This window comes from Moschus berezovskii, chromosome 24 (genome assembly GCF_049115385.1).
Source record: "Moschus berezovskii isolate FMDL1 chromosome 24, NW_MosBer_1.0, whole genome shotgun sequence".
NCBI lineage: Eukaryota > Metazoa > Chordata > Mammalia > Artiodactyla > Moschidae > Moschus > Moschus berezovskii.
In genome coordinates, this window is record NC_142483.1 from 7249891 (window position 1) to 7258321 (window position 8431).

Consider the following 8431-nt stretch of genomic DNA (forward strand, 5'->3'; position numbering starts at 1 on the left):
TCACAACCCGTGCAGGGAGATTAAGAACTGCGTTGGTGGGGACCTGGCTCCACTGTGGGCTCACTCAGCTGAGCGGCTGGTGTGACGGTCCACTCTGTCTGCTCCCTATACAATGGACTGGCCCTATCTGCCCTCTTGTTTCTGAGGCCACTGGAAGGATATTTGCCTCTATGCTTCTCTTTTTCATACTGTATAATGCTAATTTTTTTTTTTAAAAGAGCTTTCAACTTAGAGATTAGGCTGTAAAAAAATAATGTAATTTACCTTTGTGTCTCTTTTTACTATTTGGCAAATTATCACATTAAAATTTTTCATTTATTAGAAAAGTGCTTTTTAAGTGACTGTTTACAAATATCCATTACTTTCTACTTTTTTTTTACCCTGTCTCTATATTTTAAATGTGTATAGAGATCAAACAGCCATATTAGAGTATGAAGAGTAAGAGACTGGGATAAGGAAAGAACACCTCCAAAATACCATAGAACCATTTTGGCTGAACAATTTCTAATTTCTTCTCTGGGCAAACTTATCTTCCAAGTTTCTCCAGGTGAGTTCATTGGTATTCCCAAAGAGGACGATCAGAACAGGACCGTGAACGGTCCCGGCTTTGCCACTTGCTTCAGAGAAGGCATCTCATTTTCCCAGTGGGCTGTGAATTGCTGTGGTTTCAGTTCCAAGGCCATCCCTTCCAAAGGGGACACCAAAGCGCTGGACTCTGCAACAGCGTCCTTTTCCCCGCCCACTTCTAAACTATACGTCAGTGAAGAACAAAGTGAGCAGAAAGCAGACAGCAACAAGGGCAAGAGACAAAGCAAAGGCCTTGTCAAGCCCTGAGCGTGGGCAGCTGGTGGCAAACAAGCACTGGCCTGGGACCAGCAGGTCAACATGGGTCCCAGCACGATAAGAACCACCTACAGTCAAGGGGAGGATGACCTTCCCAAGGCAGTCCACGGACAGAGCTGTCCATGTGGCCACCTCTTCCAGAAGACTCAGATATCCTTTGAGGAACCTAGAATAAGCAACAGGAATGGGCCAAACCTAAGTAACCCTGTGCGGTTCACTGGAAGAACTTGACTGGCTTTGGTTTATTCATCCCATGCCCTTTTGATACTGCGATTCCAGTACTATATGTCCTGGGGGCTCCACTGGAGCTGGGGCTTGGGGGAGGGATGGAAGGAGGAGGAGTGAGCCACGACTGTGCTTGTTCAACCTCCTCCAGCCTACAGTCACTTATGGGACAGCATGACGGAGATTAAGAGGCAGTTCAGAGGTAGTTTGAACTCAACTACATGTTAGTTTTGCCAACAAACGTTCACATAGTCAAAGTTATGGTTTTTCCAGGAGTCACATATGGATGTGAGAGTTGGACCATAAAGAAGGCCGAGGACCAAAGAACTGATGCTTTCAAGTTGTGGTGCTGGAGAAGACTCCTGAGAGTCCCTTGGACTATAAGAAGATCAAACCAGTCAACCCTAAAGAAAATCAACCCTGATGACTCATTGGAAGGACTTATGCTAAAGCTCCAATACTTTGGCCACCTGATGCGAAGAGTGGACTCACTGGAAAAGACCCTGAAGCTGCGAAAGATTGAGGGCAGGAGGAGAAGGGGCAATAGAGGATGAGATGGTTGGATGGCATCACTGACTCAGTGGACTTGAGTCTGAGCAAACTACAAGAGATAGTGACGCACAGGGAAGCCTGGCGTGCTGCAGTCCATGGGGTCACAAAGAGTCAGACATGACTGAGCAACTGAACAACAACAGTAAGGCTTTGACCAATGAACATGAGTTGAGAAAAAAATGTCATGGACTCTACTTTTCCCTGCTCTGATTTGGAAAGGAGAGGAATGCCACAGAAACCACGAACCCTGCACTGAGCACAGTGACTGCACTTAGTTCCACGGGCCTCCTTTAGCAGCCGCCAAACTGTCCCAGCCCTACCACAGCTTCAAAGCAGGGTTACAGATACACTGCAGCTGTGTTACGTTTCAAAGATTTTAAGTATCCTTTGTTGGTAAATTGGTTTTTAAATGATTGCATAAATAGGACCATTTTACATTCAAATTAAACCAGGTCTCAGAAGCAGATTTATCCTAAGATAAAAACACTGGAAGAATGAGCAAGGGGACAGTCACCAGGACACCCATTCAACATTTCTAGAAAATATGTGAGTATTTTTCTGAAATAACGATAAAAGAGGATTATAAGATCATTTCATTCTACAGGAATTCTACAGATCAGAAAAATCAGGAAACTGAATGAAATATATAAAAAAAGATACTGCTTTTCCTATTAAAATTTTTTTAAAACTAGTCTCAAGTCAGTGTATCACAATGTGTACATTCAAAGGGGAATGCTGTTTTGATGAGAGATATGGTTGTGAGAGTTGGACTATAAAGAAAGCTGAGTGCTGAAGAACTGATGCTTTGAACTGCGGTGTTGGAGAAGACTCTTCAGAGTCCCTTGGACTTCAAGGAGGTCAAACCAGTCAATCCTAAAGGAAATCAACCCTGGATATTCATTGGAAGGACTGAATACAGCCTGTCTCAAAGTGAGGTCTGGTCAAGGGGTGCTAAAAAACCTTGACAAAAGGGAGATTATCATGCCTCCAGTATCTGCACCTCACACATTCTAGACGCTCCAAAGAAATCTCTGTCTTCATTTGATAAACAGTTACTGATTGTTCACTATGAGTGACTAATATATAGCACGGCTTTAGAATTATCATCGCAACCAAGACATGGTGGTTCTGCAACAGTTCCCTTGGCCCAACTCCATATGGCTCTCCTGTTCCAACTGTGGTCTGAGCCCAGCAACCTCCCAGGACAAGGAATGTCTCTCTAATCAATTCTATATTGTTGTTACAGACAGCCCAAATAGCTAATGTCCCTTTCAACGTCTGTATTATAAAAACCTACGAAAGACAAGCAAGTGTTTCTCTGCAACATGTGACTCTTTGAGAGTTCCCCTCCACTCTTGACGTATTTGGGCTTTCCAGATGGCACAAGTGGTAAAGAACCCTCCTGCCAATGCAGAAGATGTAAGACACACGGGTTCAATCCCTGGGTTGGGAAGATTCCCTGGAGGAGGGCGTGGCAACGCACTCCAGTATTCTTGCCTGGAGAATCCCATGGACGAGGAGCCCGGTGGGCTACAGTCCATGGGGTCACAGACAGTTGGACACGACGGAAGTGACTTAGTATGCACACAGCCTCATGACAGGCTGGCAAGGTTTCTCTGCCCAATCCTATTTCCTCCTACTTCCCTTCACAGTTGGCAATCCCAAATAGACATTTGCCCCCAAGATTCCATCTCAGCATCTGCTTCTAGAGAAGTCAGCTTGCCACAAGCTTTTCATCAGGGGCTAGTAATAGCAAAAATACATTTGAGACCTGTCGGGCAAAGAGCACATCGTACCCAGAACTACAGTGTTCTGCGAGTGTCCATCACAGAACTCATCTCAGGAGGCTGGGGCAGAGGCCTGCCTGATCTTAATTCAACCATCAGCAGAACACTGTGCACACTAACGCCTGCCAGGCCCCGTGGGCACCGGACAGACACGGGCTCTCTTCCGGCTGTCATCTCCTGCTTGCTCGCTTTGTGCCAGGTAGATAATACAGTATGTAACTCAACCATTTTACAGATGAAGGGGCTGAGCGCTTCAGAGATCAGGAACCCACCCAGCATCACACTGTAGCAACCAACAAGGCCAGGACATCCCGGGCACGTCTGGCACTCAAGCCTTGGCTTTTGCCCACCAGGCTGTCCCACCTTGCATGTGTGACACGGTCAGACGGCTTTGAAGGGTTGACCACCACTGTGCCGAGTGCCAGGCTGAGTACCAGGGTCTGCAAAGATGCATGGGCACAGACCGGGCCGGAACTGCTGTAGACAGCACTGCACACACTCTCAACAGTGCATGCAGCAGCTGAGGCCCCGCTGAGCCCTCTGTCGGAAGTGGGCCACGGGACGATGACATCATTCTCACAGCCTCGAGAAGGTTCCCCTCTTCTCCCTCTCACAGGCTCCTCCCCAAACACGTGCAGTTGTGGAGCCTCAAATTCTTCGTGTGGGAGCCATAGATTCCACTGCAGGTCTGAGGATGCGCAGATCCAATGACTCTGCACCCAAACCTGGCCAGAATCCTGGACACCCCCCTGTCCTCCTCACCCCATGCTGTCCCCGCTGGTCTTCCTAGCTCCCTTCTCACAAACAGTCCATCTGCCCGCTGGACGCCACCTCAAAGTGCATCAATACCACAGGAACAGAAGAAGCATCGTGTCAAGCCCTACTGAAACTCCTGACCCATAAAATCATGAGACGCAATAAAATGGTTATTACTGTTTTCAGCCACTGAGTTTGGGGGTAATTTGTTACATAGCAGTTGATAAACAAAATACCGAGGAGCCAACAATTTTGCCATTAGTCTTTCAAATCCAACGCAATAACACGACCAACCTAGGCTGAACCTGCAGGAGCTCATGGCACAGACCAGCGTTACAGAAGAGGCTGGACAAGGCGTCAGACAGTTCACCCCGCAATCCCCTAGGTGACTCTGGCCGGATCTTTCCCAGCCACATGCTTCCTTCGCGACCTCCTTAGGTCTCTGCTTAAACACCACCTTCTCCCCCAGGCCATGCCAGCCCATCCACAGTCCCCTTCCCTGCTCTGCTCTTCTCAGCGCTTGGCACCACCTGACGCTTAATGAGTATAAATTCGGGCAGGGACTGTTCTTCTTTTCTGTTCACTGCTATTTCTCAAGTGCCTACGACAGACCTCACATAGGACAGACACTCAGTAAATGTATGTTAAGTGAATCAACGGCCCCTCCAATTTCAAATATTTGGTTCTGGGAAGTGCACTTACTGTTGTGAAATCCTGTTGTCTTGGGAAAATACAGCAATTGATAACGATATTTTACCAATCTCATTGAACAAAAACTTATGGAGCATTTTCTACGTGTCAGGCGCTGGGCTGAGGTGATGCTAAGAAAAAGCAGACACACACCCAGTGCCCACGGAGCTCACAGTTCACAGATGACAAATGTGTCATCAGACTGTCATGAAGAGAGGGTTTCATGCTAATGAGTGTTTTACAAGAGGCTCTGACCTTCTGTGGGGACGGGAGGCAGGGAAGGTTTCCCCGAGGAAATGGCATTAAGCTGAGAGCTGAAGGATGAGCAGGAATGAGCTACAGGCGGAAGGTGAGGGAGGAGGGTGCACTGGGAGGAGGGTGCACTGGGAGGAGGGGGTAACATGTGTTAAGGCCCTGCGGTGCCCATGTCTGTGCGGCACTGCCAGGCTAGGTGCCCCCGCCACTGAGTTAGTTCAGGTTATCACCACTCATGCTCTTTTCAACATCTTTAAATATGAAAATTAAAAAAAAAAAAAAACACATACAGGGCTTCCCTGGTGGCTCAGCAGTAAAGAACCCTCCTGCCGATGCAGGGGACACGGATTCACTCCCTGATCCCGGAAGATCCCACATGCCTTGGAGCAGCTGAGCCTGTGCACCACAACTACTAAGGCTGTGGTCTAGTCAGGGCCTGGGAACAGCAGCGACTGAGCCCGTGCGCCCTGGAGCCTGTGCTCTATGAAAGCAGCCCGTGCGCTGCAGCTGGAGAGGGGCCCACGCACCGACAACGACTCAGCACGGTCAAAAAAGAAACAGAATTAAATAAAAAAGCACTTACACAAAGGTGGCCAGAGCAGCACAGCGAACCTCCTCACAGCCCTCACTCGGCCCCAGCAGTGGTCAGCACTCTGCCTTCTCCTCCTGCCCGCAGCGCCACTCCTCCTGCTCCCTTTCTCTTCACTCTGCTTCACTCGCCTGCCTTCCTTCATTTGCTCCTCCCCCCCTTTCTTCCTTCACTCCTACTTTTCTCCGTTAGCTCGTCCCTTTGCTACGGTATTTTAAAGCAAACCCAAGACGTCATATACTTCCTCTCAAAAATCATGCTCTTGGGGCTTCCCTGGTGGTCCAGGGGACACGGGTTCCATCCCCGGTCCAGGAAGATCCCACATCCTGTGGGGCAAGAAAGCCTGGCTGCCGCAGCTACTGAAGCCTGAGTGCCTAGAGCCTGTGCTCCGTAACTAGAGGAAGCCTGCGTGCAGCAACAAAGATCCAGCACAGCCAAAATAAATAAAAATAACAATAAAATCATGCTCTTACCCTTACAAAGCTCCAGATATAAGTGAGTGAATGAATATCTGATGGAAACTTCCTGTTTGGCTGGGCCACCTCTTACCAAAGGGACCAAGGGAGGTATAAAGCTAGTTGGGAATGAGTGAGCAGACGCTAAAAGGTCTCACACTGTGGGTGACACTTTCTCAGTGGGACTAACAGTCTAGGGAACTCAGGATATTCTGGCAAGGCTAACAAAGGCAGAGTGAGCCCCAGCACTTTCCCTTGTTCAACTTTTGGAATCCAGAAAACCTAAGGGCCAGAAGAGATCTGATCCACTGAGACAGTGTGGGACTATGAGCTGTAATTCTCAGTACATAACTGATAAACCTCTTGTAGGGAGGATGATGCATTGTAAGGCTTTACAGGTCAAGGGCTGCCACAGCATAGCGTGGTTTATGGAAGGTTTTTTTTTTTTTTTTAATCATTGGAGAATCTATTTTCCAGTGAAATGAGAATGGTTTGGAGAAAACTACTCCCACGTAGTAACATGTTCTCCAAATGGTTCAGACTTACCAGTTTCCCCAGGTCTTCAGTTTCCTCATCTGTAACAGGTGGCTGACTTATGGCAAGAGCCTATTAAATTACTTATGCTGCTATTAATTATGTTATAAATAATAAACCAGCGCTGCAATGAGCTGATCTTTCTCTTCTTTTCCATGAAGACCTGCCAGAACCCAAAGGTCCTTAACCATTTTTTCCCTCATGTACCCCTTTGACAATCTGACAAAGCCTTCTCAGAATGTTTTAGAATGAATAAAATGAATACAATTACAACGGAAACCAATTACACTGAAGCATAATTCTCTATTAAAATAAATTTGTGAACTAGTAACACAGGTCTCTTCATGAACACGGTTAAAAAAAACCTACAGCAGGTCTAACAACAACCTTCATTTCACAGTGAAGATGAGCATAAATGCTATCTAAAGGGTCTGCAACAACTTTTAAGTAACAAGAAAATATATGTCAGTTCCACCAGGGGCAGAGTCACAGGTCTTGCTAATGCATCCTCATGCGGCATGTAGTCTATATTCATAATTGAAGGAAGATCTAAATTTTAGATAGATAGTAGAGGAAAGGTGTCATTTTCCGAAGTTCAAAGACCTTCTGAATTCTGTGTATGGACCACTTTAGGAATCCCTATTTAACCCAGATCCCTTGATACCAAGCTCGTATTTCTTCCTCTAAATCTTAAATTGTGGACATGCATGGAACTACTTCAGGTTTGGGAAAGGGAATGTTTTTTCATTTACAAATGACCGGTTGGGTAACATGCCCCTTGAATAAGAACATAAGCCATAAAAAAATTATGGTTGTAAAAAGGTTTTACCTGTAGGATAGTTTCATACCAGGTGGTTCATTTGGAAATATCTTCCTCTCTAAGAATGACATTTCCATCACTGCATCCCAGTGCTTGGACCAATGAGCTGAGGGAGAGGTCCTGGCTCCAAGATTTGAGGGTCACTGGCAAAGTTGAATTAGGAGACGGATTCATTAGCTGATTTTACCCCCTTCCTCAAGTTCTAACCAAAGCGGTGACAGAGCGGTGATCATCAAGGACTTTCTGGCATGGTCCATGGATCACCTCCACCAATATCATCATCTGGCAGACTTGTGAATGAACTGGACCCAGTGAACCAGAGTTGACATGAGGCGTGCCCATGACTCTGTATTTTACTGTGCCACCAGGTAACCCAAAGAAGAGGACTTTCTTCTAAGAAACTCTCTGCTACTTGCTTTGTATTTACTGACACTTAATAAATGAACAGTTTGACTCTGGAGCAAAATTGAGCCCTGAGTGAGTCTTGGGCTTTTCCTGATAAAACTTGAACCCTTGATAACCAAGAAGCCCGTGCACCTGATCTGGGCCTAATGGGTCCCTGTCCCTCTTCCACAGGTTCATCTTGAGGGCATGAATGTGTGGTCCCTCTGAGAACACACAACAGGTCTGTGGGGGCCCTTGCTGATGCAGAAGGGCTGTCTTTACAAAGACCTCTGGTTTCACACATAGACCCTGTCTGTTGTGCAAAGGCCACTTGAGGGCTGATGCTGTGGCCACTTTGTGAAAGCATGTGGGGCCTTGAAGTCAGCCTCAGAGTCAGAGGAACAAATTGGATTTCTTTCTCCAGCTCTGCAGTCACTGCCTTTGTTGTCTGTTCGGTAAACCTGCCATTCCCCCACCGCTCCTTCCCTCCCACGAGAAAGGTGGCTTCTGCTCACCTGGCCTACGGTGTGGCCCCGGGGAA